Source organism: Coenobita brevimanus, chromosome 27 (genome assembly GCF_032717465.1).
Source record: "Coenobita brevimanus isolate Jiangsu-jjx chromosome 27, ASM3271746v2, whole genome shotgun sequence".
Classification (NCBI taxonomy): Eukaryota; Metazoa; Arthropoda; class Malacostraca; order Decapoda; family Coenobitidae; genus Coenobita; species Coenobita brevimanus.
This window is the reverse complement of record NC_136980.1, coordinates 9,052,647-9,067,739: the sequence shown is the minus strand read 5'-3', so window position 1 is coordinate 9,067,739 and position 15,093 is coordinate 9,052,647.

Below are 15,093 nucleotides of genomic sequence, written 5' to 3'. Positions count from 1 at the left end.
GGATATAATGGGCGGATTCGCTTTTTGGTTATGCAAACGTCCCTCATCTTCCTCCATATACCCGAAAGGAGGATGGTGGAGTGTAGAAGGGCAATTTCGGCCTGCAGTTATCCGCGTTGTTGTCCATATAAACCTGAAGCCACGGCAGCAACAACAACAAATGCTTCTACGATGTCTAATAAGTAATGGCATGTAGTATTTTAATGCTAAACTGCCAGCACCATATTTGTGTTAAGATAATCAGTCTCTGTTAGGAATGCTATGAAGAAATTAAAAGCAAGGTTGACACCTAAATCTCAGCAATCAGGTTGACACATTTGCCTCAGCAAATATTTTGTTCTGAAATTCTTGTGATTGTTTTCCTTAAAAAGTGTTCACGACCTTGTCATCTATAATGCTGACCATATTGGAAAGTGTTTACTTGAATTTCATTGTTTGTGTCTGCGTCAGAGGCTTGTTCATGTTCTGGCAGTGACCCATACGGGGTCTGGTAAGTGTCTTCAATGAAAACTGGATCAGAGGCGGGTCTATTGTTGCCTTCACCAACTCCCACCCCAGCAGGCTCCAGCGGCCGGCTCACACGATCACTGAGTGGGGGTGGGGGCAGCAGGTCAGATCCAAGCAGTTTATCTGTGTTGGTGCCACTCCCACTTCTTGATGTATTCAGACTGCGGAAGCTCTGACCTTGATATCCGGATCTGCGGTCGTAGGAACTGTTGGCACTGCTGTTCGTGGCTCTGTCCAGGCTATTCTTCACATGGCTAGTTATGGGGATTTTGAGACCACGATCCACAGAATTAGTGATAATACCGTTACTGGCTTTCCTGTTGATGCTGTATTTTTGTGCTGTGTTTTGACGCCGGACACCATGATCAAGTGAACTATTAGCACTATTTGGTGCCGGTGGTGCGAATGGTTTCCGTGGATCAGTAAAAGTGTTAAGATTGGGAGTTGCTCTGCCTGACTGTGTGGTGCTATAGTCACTCTTCAAGCTATTAGTATACTTGGAACCCAGCAGACTACCGCTCCCGGCTAGTTGAGTGTTGAGTATGATATCAGCATGCGAAGTTATACTCCTTGCGGGCTGCTTCCGTAAAAATTTATACTTCTTGTAGCGACGCCTCTGACACAGATAAATAGCCAGGCCTCCCAGCACAACACCCAGCAGCAGACACAGCAGCAGCAGGGCCAACACAGGGACACCGCCATTCTCACCCAGGACGAATATGAAGGCCCACCACTCGTTGCCTGCAAGACATTAAAATAACTGATAAGCATTGTGGTTACATTAGGTTCTGTCTATGGTATTTGAGGTTTGTTCACTGCTTTATATGTATGAGAATCACGTGAGCTGCTCGAAGTCAGGTCTTGAATCTGTTATGTGGGTCTACGGTTATTTCCTTGGTCAGTTTCCTACACCTGTCCACTGCATTGAAACCTACTTCCCCTAGCTCAAGAAAGCCTTATAACCTAGAAGGCTTTAAGTTTACCATCTACATCATTACAATTTATTCAGTTGGCAACAAACTCTACGTGATCGTGAGTGGAGACGGAGAAGCTACTGCGACCAGACGGTTTCGATGGCTCTCAAGATACGACCCCTTCCGAGTGGATTCACTGGTTCTGCACTTCCAGCGATTGCCTGGAGTCTGTAAGTGGCGACCCTGCTCCTGACAAACTGAAGCTGCTCATGAACTACGTTTCTCCATCAGTTCATTTTCATATAATATCTGATTGCAGCTTACTCTGAAGTTGTCTAAGCGGATATTTTAAAAGCATGGTGGTGGTTTATGCATTAAGAATTGCGAGTAGATGTATTTTAAAAGCATGGTGGTGGTTTATGCATTAAGAATTGCGAGTAGATTTATTTATATTTTGTTCAGGTAATATACGGGTTCAAGCGTAACCTTCAAGTTTATATTCAAGTAACTCTAACCTTCAAGTATATGTTCAGGTCTAACCTTCAAGTGTATGTAAAGTCTAACCTTCAAGTATATGATGGTGCTGCCGCAGTGGGGTCCTGAGGGCGGCAGAGAGGAAGTGGCTGTTGTCTGGGTGATCTGAACGCCATCAAACTGCACACTGAGTCTACACTGTTGGTAACGGAATACATATATTATGTACTGGTTGTAACAAATAAAATAATAAAATTGCATCTGTCTGACAGTCTATCTGAAACAGTTTAAATGGACAACTGTAAAGGAGATGAAACAAATTAAGCTGAGAATGCTTATGGACCGTAGCGTTATTGCAGTGTCTCACTTGGCAAAGTGCCAGTATAATTTAGGGTGGTTTTGAGGATTGGTGAAACAATGAAAGAGCAATCAGATAGATTTATTTGTTGAAAATGAAAAAGCATACATGTAGATTTAGTTCTGCAGTGATATCAATAATATTTACTGGGGTACAAAGACCGTGGGTGTAGATAAAATTATGGAAATGCGGGTAGGGATCACCTGACAGGCATTTCCGCTTGCGACAGACAGTTAGGCATTGTATGAACACAGTGACAGGCATTTCCGCTTGCGACAGACAGTTAAGCATTGTATGAACACAGTGACAGGCATTTCCGCTTGCGACAGACAGTTAGGCACTGTATGAACACAGTATCTGGGACACGAATAGCGTTTTATGTATGTTATGGTTGTGGATGAAATGGATATGAGTAGTATGTGTATGACTGGAAGGGCTGGAGGGTCCCAGTGTATTACAGATATGAGGAGCCAAGGCAGGAGTGTGTGGGTGGGATGGGCGGTGGTGTGTGATGTGAGTATATCAGGTATTTGGAGAGGTGGCTTCTGCAGGGAAGTCTTCCTTGAATGTCAGGATACTCCAGGTGGGGGTATTTGGTTGCAAGCTTCAATGACGTAAAAGACAGCTGTTTGCGGAGCCGACAACTGACTTCAGAATCTAGGCTACTGCAAGGGACCTGAATGATGAGCAGAGTTAGGCAATACTTGAAATTGAGCCAGGACCTAAGACTGTCCTTGATCCAGCAGCGTTCAGCAGATGGCCTGACAGATGAACTAACTCAGCAGAAGCTTAACCCTGTGATGGAACGGAACATTATTTGTGGTCTTATCAAGAGGTTCTTTGGGATGAGGCTGAGCTGATAATTACTGCCTCAGAAGTTTGGCGATCCCTGGGCTGCTACAGACACAACTAGTTATGAGTGATACTTTGAAGTGAGGCTCGGGCAAGACGATAATCCAAGCCAGACATGGAAGGTTGGAGGACAGATGGTGCCTAGCCCTGTTCCCACGCACTCTGCCTGCACCCGAGTCGCTGCAGATGTCCTTTTGTTTTGTTTTTTTACAGGATGAGGTAGATCCGTCATCCTTGGGGTCAGAGGAATCGAAATGAGGGCTGATTCATGCTGAGTTTGAATCTCCGTGGAAAATAGTTCTGGAACAGCCCCCTGATTTCCTCCTGGTCCATGGATTAGATGGAATTTTTTGCGTCCCTCTTCTGCATCCTCACAGTCAGAAAAAATGTTCCATGTTTTCTGCTCTGTGATTTCTGAATTTTCTAGCTCGGTTTAAAGTTCTCCATTCAGACTGCTAAAAGCCATTTCAGACTAACAAATACAGTAGTCTGATTGGAGCAACACGTGTGGTAGACACATAACTTATAAATAAAAAGTTAATTCAGTGGAGATCACATGACAAAGCACAACGCGTCACAGTGTAATGTAAAGCTGGTGACTGAGAAGTGCAAAGACGCAAGTTCAAAACCGAGCTGTTGCAGGGAATGAAAAGAAACCATGAACCAATGGCAGAAGAGATATTATTCAGGCCTTCAGAGGGAGAGAGAGAGAGGGGGGGGGGAGAATGAGGAATGTGAGAAGCAGAGCTGTTTATAAAGGATTTTAGCCAATTTCTTCACAAGTCTCCATATCAGCTAATTATTATCATGAGTAATTTTCTGCTGTCGTATTTTTCACTTTAATATTCACCCGAATTTAGTTACCGAGAGAAAATAACGGTATAAATACAGAAAATGGGGATAAATAAGCAGTACGACACAGTTTAGCCTCAAGAAAGTCTACGAAAACACCCCAGACTGAGGGCAATATTCTCTAAGCATAACAGGAAACCATGCATCTTTTCCCCTACCAGTTGTTTTTCTGTGTTTGGCAGGGTAATATTCTCGTCTGACGGTGAAACAAAATATGACACAATGACCCAGTTAGAGAGGCGTAGAGAAAATAATAATGACAATATATAGACATAATGTAACTCTGACCATCATCTTGGCAAAGCATATCTAAAATAATAAATTAGTCTACTGCAGAGAGACATGGAGCACATTTTTAAATTTGCAGACATTAGTTACACCATAGGAAGAGGGTGATCACTGGTAAATGATTAACAGAATAAGTCACAGGAGCATGAGTGTTAAAGAGTGAGTCACAGAAGCCTGAGTGTTAAAGAGTGAGTCACAGAAGCCTGAGTGTTTAATAAAGCAAGTCACAGAAGCGTTAGGATGCTGCTGCCGTGTAGTAGTCATACCCGGCTCTGTGTGTCGATGTACTGCCCCCCTCTCTCATATACCCCTCCACCCCATCCCTCCATCTCATCCTCGGCCTCCCCCTCCCTCTTCCCCCCTCCACCTCACTCACATACACTCTCTTCGTCAGTCTTTCACCCTCCATCCTCTCCACATGGCCAAACCACCTCAGTGTGTTCCTCATAACGCCTCCTATCACATCCACATCAACACCACAACGCTCCTTTATATCCTCATTCGTCAGCCTGTCTCTCCATGTGACTCCACAGGCTCCTCTTAAATAACCAATTTCCACTGCTCTCACTCTTCACTTGTGTCCTTCCAACAACGTCCAAGCTTCACTTCCATACGTTAGAGTTGGTATCACAATACTGTCATGTAGTAACTTTTTCACTTCCATGCTCACTTCCCTGTTTCTTATCACTGCTTTCAAAGAACCAGCAACCTTTCTTCCCTGCTGTACCCTTTCAAGCACTTCACCCTCCAAACCTCCATCCTTACTCATCACACTACCCAAGTACTTAAACGTACTCACATTTTCCAATTCCTCACCATCCAACCTCGCTGTACATTCACTAACTTCACCTCTCTCAAAGACCATCACTTTACTCTTCCCTACATTCACCTTTAGATTCCGTTTCTTACACACTCTCTCAAACTCATCCACCAAGCGTTGCAGCTCCCCTTCGTCTTCACTCAACAACACAGTATCATCTGCAAACAACAGTACAGGGAGTTTCCAAACACTATCCTCTCTCACCAGGGCCACTCCAACATCCATTACCCTACCTTGTACCTCTTTTATTACCCCATCCATGTACAGATTGAGCAACTATGGAGACATGACACATCCCTGTTTCAAACCAACTTTCAAAGAGAAAAATTCACTTAGTTCACCATCCACACGCACTGCAGCCTTTGCACCATCGTACATACTCTTCACAGCATTCAACAACTTCCCATCTACTCCATATATTCTTAACACTTTCCACAATCCTTCTCTATCCACCTTGTCATATGCTTTCTCCAAATCCATGAAAGCCGCATACAACTTCTTTTCCTTCTCTAGAAACTTTTCCACTAAAGATCTAAGAATGAATATCTGCTCTACACAACCTCATCCCTTCCTAAAGCCTCCCTGTTCTTCTGCAACTAATTTCTCTGTTCTTTCTCTAACTCTGTCTATAAGTATCCTACCATACACTTTTCCTATTATACTAAGAAGACAAATGCCCCTATGCTTACCACACACTTCTTTTTCCCCTTTTCCTTTGTACAAGGGAATAATTATACCTGACTTCCAATCCTCCGGAACTCTACCTTCCTCCCAGGCCAATCTGCACATCTTCCACATCCATTCTACTACTATCTCTCCCCCATGCTTCAGCATTTCACCACACACTCCATCAATTCCTGGGGCTTTCCCCGATTTAACTTTCTTCTTTGCTTCCACAACTTCTATCCTACTGATTTCTTCCTGTCTTCTTACCTCCCTCCTTCTCCCAGCTATTCCCCAGCCACTTATACTCGCATTACTTCCATCCTCTACGTTCAACAATTCCTTAAAGTGTTCTCTCCGTCTGCTCACTTTTTCTCCCTTCTCCACTAGTGATCTACCATTTTTATCTTTCACTCCCCTGCTAACTTCACTTCCACCCTGTCTTACTCTTTTCACCTCTCTCCAGAACATTTTCTTACAGTCCCTCCACTTTACACTCAAATTCCTTCCAAATTCCTCATCCACTCTCTTACTCTCTCTTACTAATCTTTTCACCTCTCTCTTTCTTTCCACATATAACTCTCTCTTCCGCCTCTCAACTTTTTCCACGGCCCTATTTCTCATCCATTCATTGTATGCTTTCTTCTTTTGTGCCACAGCCTGTTTCACCTCTTCAGTCCACCACACTGTTCCTTGCACCCCCCTCCGTCTTCTCTTCCTTCCACACACCACATCACATGCTGCACATATTTCTTCTGTAAATATCTTACACACACCTTCCACGTCTCCCATCTGCTCCAATTCATATTGCCCAATCGTTCCTCCACTTCTCTCTTATACTCTGCCTTTTTCTCATCCTCTTGTAACCTTCCCACTCTCCTTGCAACTACTCCTTCCTCTCGTCTTTCCCTTCTTCTATTCCTCCATCTTACTTGAATTCTAATTCTGGCCACCACCAAGTAGTGGTCAGAAAGTCCACTCCCCCAACCTCTATAAACTCTTGCATCCTTTACACATCTTAGCATCCTTTCATCCACACACACATAATCAATCATTGCCTTCCTTTCATTCAGTTCACCACCCACCCTTCTCATCACTCGCCATGTATACCTGTGGATCATTTTATGCCTGAAGAGGGTATTGGCTATCACCAACCCCCTCCCAGCACAAATGTCCACTAACGCACTCCCATTCTCATCTATCTCAGCAGGCACATCCCACTCACCAACTATTCCATCCACCTTCACATTCCCAACTTTACCATTCATATCACCAATCAAAAACACTCTCTCATTCCTTCCAGACTTTTCCATGCACACTTCTGTTTGTCCAGAACTCTTCTCTCACTCTAGCACGATCTTGCGTTGGTGCATACACACACACAATCGCCCACATTTCTATTCCAACTTTCAACTTTACCCACACAATCTTTGACCCAACTGATCCATACTGTCTTATGCTTCTCTTCCATCTTTTACTCATAACTATACTTACTCCTTCCTTTGCCCTCTCATTCTCACCTACTCCTGCACATATACCCCATCCATATTCCCATTCTCTCACACTTTCTCCTCCCCATTTTGTTTCAGTTATTCCACATACATCCACTTTCGCACCCTCTAGCACCTGGACAATCTCTCTCTCTTTCACCTCATCATTCGCTCCCCTTACATTCCAAGTTCCAATTACCATGTCCTTTGTCCGGTCCTTGGTCGTCATCGTTTGGTCAGTCCTTGTCCGAGGCTTACTGTTTGTTTTTTTTAGTTAGTTGTTTTCCCGGGAGGGGCACTAACCCTCCGCCAACCCTTTTAGTCGCCTTTTACGACAAGCAGGGATACTGGGGGAGTATTCTTGAAAAAAAAACCCTACCCCCAGGGTTGTTTTGCTCCTCACACCTTAACACAATTACCTTAAGCACCTGATTCTCACAACGCACTCGCCCACACTATAACATTACTCACATCAAGCACTTTATTCTCACAACACACTCTTGTCCACTAAACCGTAAGACACCCACGTCAAGCACTTTATTCTCAATGCACTCTCCCCCACTATAATGTAACACTTTCCTCAAGCACCTCATCTCAACGCACTCTCCCCAGCTATAATGTAGCACTCATTTCAAGCACCTCATCTCACAACGCACTCTTCCTCACAATAATGTGACATACTCATTTCAAGCACCTCATCTCACAACGCACTTTTCCTCACTATAATGTAACATACTTCAAGCACTTCATCCCACAACGCACTCTTCTCACTATAATGTAACATAGTTCAGGCACCTCATCTCACAACGCACTCTTCCTCACTATAATGTGACCCATTCACTACAAGCACCTCATCTCACAAAACACTTCTCCGTCAAATTGTAACACACCTACCTCAAGCACTTTATTCTCACAGCACACTCTTCTTCACTATAATGTAACACACTCACCCCGAGCACCTCATCTCAATGCACTCTCCCCAACTATGACGTAAAACACGTTCTCAAGCAGCTCATTCTCACAATGCACTCTGCCACCAACATAGTGTAACCTTTCATGCCACAAAATATTTATTCTCCTCATTCACGTTACTCTCACAACACTTCAGCCTCACTGTAGAGCCACCTCGCCTAACTTAACATGCTCACTTCAACCCTTCTATCTGATGATGTATTTATATTTATATTTTTGCTGTTTACAGACTTTTTACTCAGCTATGATACTCTTTCCAGTAAGAGAGGTTAGAGTATTACTAAACTAACTCCATAAGAAATAGTTATCCTTCCTGAGTTCGTTTGTGTAGCATCATCTGAATCAAGAGGTTAAGCACATCACTCACAACACAGGCATACGTTCACCATGACCCTCAAAAGATAACTTGGAACGCCAGGGTGAAGTGACAGGATTTCAGTATTTCATCAGGTTCGCGTTCAGTTGTACAAACGACCATAATTATCATCGTCAACAACAGCTATACGCGTAGTTCGTATACCATTAATAAGTTGAGATTTTCTTCCTCTTGCAGCTTATTTCTGTAATTCAAGGGAGAATAAGATAATATTTTGGCAATGCAGCGTTTCCGTCACACTTTTTTCGTAACTACCACCATACTGCGTTCCAATGTTAAGCTTGTTACAGCTCAGCATCCAAGACGGAGAGGGGACAGTTTTAGCTCGATAGTAGACAAAGCATACATCCTTATTCTGGCTTGCGTTCCTGTGACTTACACTGTGCTGCCGCCACCAAGCTCAGCAGAATTGACGCGATAAGACATGGTTGCTTGTGTGTCCACGTATTCATCCTCAAGGCAGCCATTGTTGTTGCTGAAAAAGAAAAAAAAGTGTATGCAATGATACTTAGCATGAAGGCCACAGAGACAATATTTCTGAGTAATAATGCGCTATCCTTTTCTCTGGTTATTGTTTCGTGCATCTTATAATCAATTACACTACTGCACGTAATGTAAATACTTACTCGACTTATGACATTGGTGGATGTTTTAAGGAAAAAGATTTTTTTTTTTTTTTTTCATGAAACTACAGTGCTTGGGAAAGTTAGCACATGACACATAGCTATGCAGAAGCATCGCATCATGTTACACTGACATTTCATTAGCGCTGGTATTTCACAGTGGTAATTATATCTCACCAGCATTAAATTTGAATCCCTTACAGCGATGACGTATAATCTTAGTTTATTCCCACTAACTCCTAACAGTAACATTCAGTTAAGGTGAGACTTATCGAAATGGAAGGGTTAGATAATAGCCTCATCCCTGCCATGGTCGGTGCAACCCAAGTATTCTGATCCAGCTAACGGCACACGATTCACTTCAGCTGAGAGTACCGAGTGAGCCACAGTGTTTTAAAAAAAATGAAGTGGCATCTACCCAAGCTTGAAAATAAATTGTTTTGTGGTAGCAAGAATAAACAATACATAATCGAAGTAGTAGTAGTAGTAGTAGTAGTAACAATAATACGTACTCTAAAACGAAAGACGTCGTCGTTCTTGCACCACTAACTCAGTCCTAACACACTGGTGAACCAAACAATACTGAAAGGAAGTAGTAGTATACGAGTATATTGCCCAGTTATCAGCACCGCCTTTATCAGTCTATCTTAATCTGTTCTATCGTCACCCACTCCCTGAAACTCCCGACTCTGAATGATATCGATTGGTAACGACACGACGGCGCCGAGTGGTTTAGAATCATTAACACATCCGGTTTGGCCCTATGAGAGTAATGACATCTCGTTGCTTTATAAGTTTATAGTCTTGCCTTTTCTATGCTATTTTATTAATCCTAGGAGACATTTGTTGATGGAAGGGCTCAATTTAACCTTCATTAATTCCTACAGACATTACTTTTACCTCTTGTTTCCACAGTTTCCACCAGATGGTTGTATTCAGTTTAGGACACAACTGTGGTAGTGAAAGGGTTAATGAAGGCTATATCCAGCGCCAGCGGTGGAAAAAGTCTGCCATTCTATGCAGTATTGTCTGGAGATTGTAAGAATACATTGTAAATTACGTCACAGGATATCAGGGATAATCATTTCAGTATGATCACGTCTCCTTCGATTATATTCTTGCAATCTTCAGACGATTTTAATAAGCTTGGGGATGACTCTTCCCAATGGTGGAGTCGGATACAACTTTCATTAACTTGTGCAGTGCTAGCGTTCCTTTTTTAATTAAACAAAACTGTCTGGTGGTGAACTGATTGCAACAAAAAATACATCATGGGACTGAATGGGTCAAGGGACCATAGGCAATTTTTTCTCAGCTAGCACCACTACCCTTTTTCCAACAGCATCCCTCCCTCCATATATATATTCTATCTATATACCTAGGCTGCTTCCCCCAAGGATAGGGAGGTAGCCGAGACAGGACGACACCCCCCCCCATTTACTCATCCATTCAAACACATTCATTCGCATCTTAGCCCCAGCAGGGCCCGACAGAAGAGCAGGTTTACCCCTGCCACATCATAACAGACCCATCCCCTTACCTGCACCTGACCTGACTAGCTGATCAGACCAAATGCGGGAGAATATCCCCTCAGGGCTGCGTCATCACTTATTCATTCACAATTTCTCTCCATTTATTTCTGTCATGCACAGCCACTCTTCCTTGTTCAACAGACATCCCTCTCGCACCCAGCGCTCTTTTCACACTGTCCATCCATCCTATTCGTGGTCTTCCTCTCAGCCTTACACCTCTCACATCAGATCTAGTTATCTTTTTCACCAATTGCTCATTATCCATTCTCTCCATATGCCCAAACCATCGCAACACCCTCTGCTCAACTGTACCAGCCATCTTCCGAACAACTCCAGTTCTTCTTCACACTTCATCATTTCGCACTCGATCCATACGAGTCACTCCACAGATTCTCCTCAGACACCTCATCTCCATTACATTCAAACTTTTCCTCTCTGCTACACCCGTATTCCAAGTTTCAGCCCCATATAATGCAGTCGGTACCACAACACCCTCATACAGCCTTCTCTTTACATCCATTCTAAGCGAACGACATCTAAACACTTTTTTCATTCCTCGCAGCACCTTTCCTACTTCATTTATTCTAAACTTCACTTCTGCATCTATTCTTCCATCCACAGCAACATGTGACCCTAGATATTTAAAACACTCTACCTCCTCAAGCAGCTCACCATTCAAAACTATATTCATCTCGCCACCATCTACCAACCTTGTACACTTCATCATTTTACTCTTATTCTCAACTTTCAATTTCCTCCTTTCACACACCCTTCCAAACTCCTCTACCAACTGTCTCAATCTCTCCTCTGAATCAGCCACCAGTGCAATATCATCTGCAAACAGCAGCTGCTTCAGATTCCACTCTCCACCATCAACATTCACCAGACTCAGACCTCCACCTAAAACTCTTGCATTCACCTCCCTTACAACACCATCCATGTAAATATTAAACAACCAAGGCGACATCACACATCCCTGTCGCAGCCCCACTCTCACAGGAAACCAATCACTCACAGCATTTCCCACTCTTACACACGCTCTACTATTTACATAAAAACTTTTCACCCCTTTTAGTAACCTACCATCAAGTCCATACAATCTTAAAACAGTCCACAAAGCCTCCCTATCAATTCTATCATACGCTTTCTCTAAATCCATGAATGCCCAAAACACATCCTTGCCTTTTGCTAAATACTTTTCACACACTTGTCTCACAGTAAACACCTGATCCACGCATCCCCTCCCTTTCCTAAAGCCACACTGCTCATCACCAATCACTCCCTCTGTACCCTCTCTAACTCTCATAATTAACACTCTACCATAAACCTTACCTACAACACTCAACAGACTTATACCCCTAAAGCTAGTGCATTCATACTTATTGCCCCTGCCTTTATACTACGGGACCACACAAGCACTTGCCCAGTCAACTGGCACCATACCTTTCACAAACCACACATTCAACAATCGTACTAACCAGTCAACAATAGTCACTCCACCACCCTTCAGGCATTCCACAGCACACCCATCCATACCTGCAGCTTTCCCTGTTTTCATCTCCTTTACTGCCTTCTCCACTTCCTCCTTCGTGATCAAAGAATCATTCAACTCTCCCAACACATTTATTCCTTGCACCCATCCATCTGCCACAATCTCAGCCACCCTTTCCTCCTCTACATTTAACAATCTTTCAAAATACTCTGCCCATCTCTTCCTTACTGCATCCATCTCAATTAACATCCTTCCATCCTCTGCTTTTACTCGTTCTTCCTTCCCAGACTCTCCCTTTTACACCCTTTTCATCTACTTCCAAAACATTTTCTTATTCTGTTGAAAATTCTCTGTCAGCCGCCTACCCCATCTCTCATCTGCTGCCACTTTAGCATCAGGCACAGCCCTTCTCACCCTAGTTCTCTTTTCCTTATACCTTTCATATGACATCTCATCCTTCCTCTGCAGCCACACTTCATATGCACGTCTCTCCTCAGCCACAGCCATACTTACTTCCTCGCATCACCATTCACTGCCTTTTCTTACACCACCACCCACACGTCTCGCACCACACACCTCTTCTGCATGCCCCACCACAGCACTCTTAAACATCTGCCATTCCTCCTCCACACTGCCATTTTCCTGATCTTTCACTGCGTTCCACTCATCTTTCAATTTCTCCTGATACTCTATCTTTTTCTCTCTTTTATCCAACTCACTCACTTTCAAAACCTCCCTGCCACACCTAACCCTCCTAGCTCTCACCCATCTCTTACCTACTCTTAACTTTCCCTCCACCAGGTAGTGGTCAGACATACTTCCACCCTCCCCTCTCAGAACTCTCATATCCAACAATCTTCCTATTACATTCCTAGACACAACCACATAGTCCATCAAAGCTCTATCAACAACCCTTCCACCCTCCTGTCTCACCCATGTATACTTATAAATATCTTTCTTCTCAAACAGCGTATTTCCAATCACCATCTCTCGCTCAACACACATCCCTATCATTCGTTCCCTGTTTTCATTTCTTCCAGGCACACCGTGCATACCAACTACACCTTCAACTGCTACATTTCCCACCCTAGCATTCAGATCTCCCATCATTACCACATTCACATTCGCTCCAAAACTCTGCAGACACTCATCAACATCATTCTAGAAAGACTCCCTCTCTTCTTCATCCCTTTCACTACCAGGCCCATATGCACTCACAAACACCCACAACTCAGGTTCAAATTTCGCTTTCACCCGCATCAGTCTCGATGACACCACCTTCCATTCAATCACAAACTGCTGTACTTCCGGACTCACTAACAAGGCCACACCTTCTCTTGCCCTTCCTCTATCAACACCTGACAATCTTCCATTCACACTTCCAAACATAGACTCACCCTTCCATTTCATCTTCGTTTCACTCAAAGCTAACACATCCAACTTTCTTCTCACAAACATTCTCCCAATCTCCTCCCTCTTAGTCTCAATCGTACTGCATCCACGCATATTCATAGACTCAATCTTCAGGGTGCAGGGATAACTCCATCCCCCATCCCTTTCTCTGGCCTGTCTCTTTTTAGGAACTAAAAACAGAGGAGGGGGTCCCTAGTCCCCTCACCCCGTCCCTTGTAGTCGCCTTTTACGAAACGCAGGGAATACGGTGGCAGTATTCTTCCTAACACAACCTGGTCGCAGAATAGTAGTACCACCCCATAGTGCGGCCAGATTGTGTCCCCCCCGCCACAGGGGGACACACACACACACACACACACACACACACACACATATATATATATATATATATATATATATATATATATATATATATATATATATATATATATATATATATATATATATATATATATATATATATATATATATATATATATATATATATATATATATATATATATATATATATACAGTATATATATGTATATATATATATATATATATATATATATATATATATATATATATATATATATATATATATATATATTATATATATATATATATATTTATATATATATTTATGAAACCAAAGATATTTTATTGTGCTGGAAGTATTAAATCATGATAGGAAAGAGGATACTTGTGTACTGCGTGTAAGCAAAGACCTGATCGAAGAGTGAAGAGCGGTAGTGGTCCAGTGGTTAGAGGTCGTCTGGCGTAAGTTCGATCCTCGGCTGCCCGGAGAACATTTTTGGTGAATTAAATATGGCCATAACAGACTGTACTTATCCAGCACAAGACTCACTGACATGATATGTAAACACTCCTGGTAATATAAGGCACCTGTAGTGAGTGAACCGTAGCATGTATTTAGTGAGCCCCAGCATGTATTTAAAGTGGACACGGGGTATTAATGCAGAAGTGGTGATATGTGAAGGTATGTGTGATATAGGAAGACTGCTAGACCTAAGGAAACAAACTATTAAGCCCAAACCAAGAGATGAACGCATAGAAAAACAGAAAATAAAAACTCTGGCCGTACTTCATTGACACTTGTTTTTACCTCCATGCCACTGTTTCGTCACGTTATGTAAGGGCAGAGGAGGTGGCAGTGATATTCTTGCATACTAACGCCTTCAGCTCAAGGGCGTCATTATTACAACAACGACTTGTCAAGCGACAGCGTGTGGTATGTTTTGATCGGCGTGTTTGTCGGTCTTTCTGCCTGTCTGTCTGTCTTAAGGAAATTATTTTAACAGTTTAGTGAATTTTAACCAAACGTGGTGTAACAGTTGAGGGACAGCCCATGAGGAACCTTACTGTTTTCAGAGCAATAGCTCGAAAGTGAGGGTCACGTGGCTAGGTCAAGTTTTGACTCAGCAAAATCAGCTTAAGCAGTTTTAACCAAAATTTTTAGTCCTA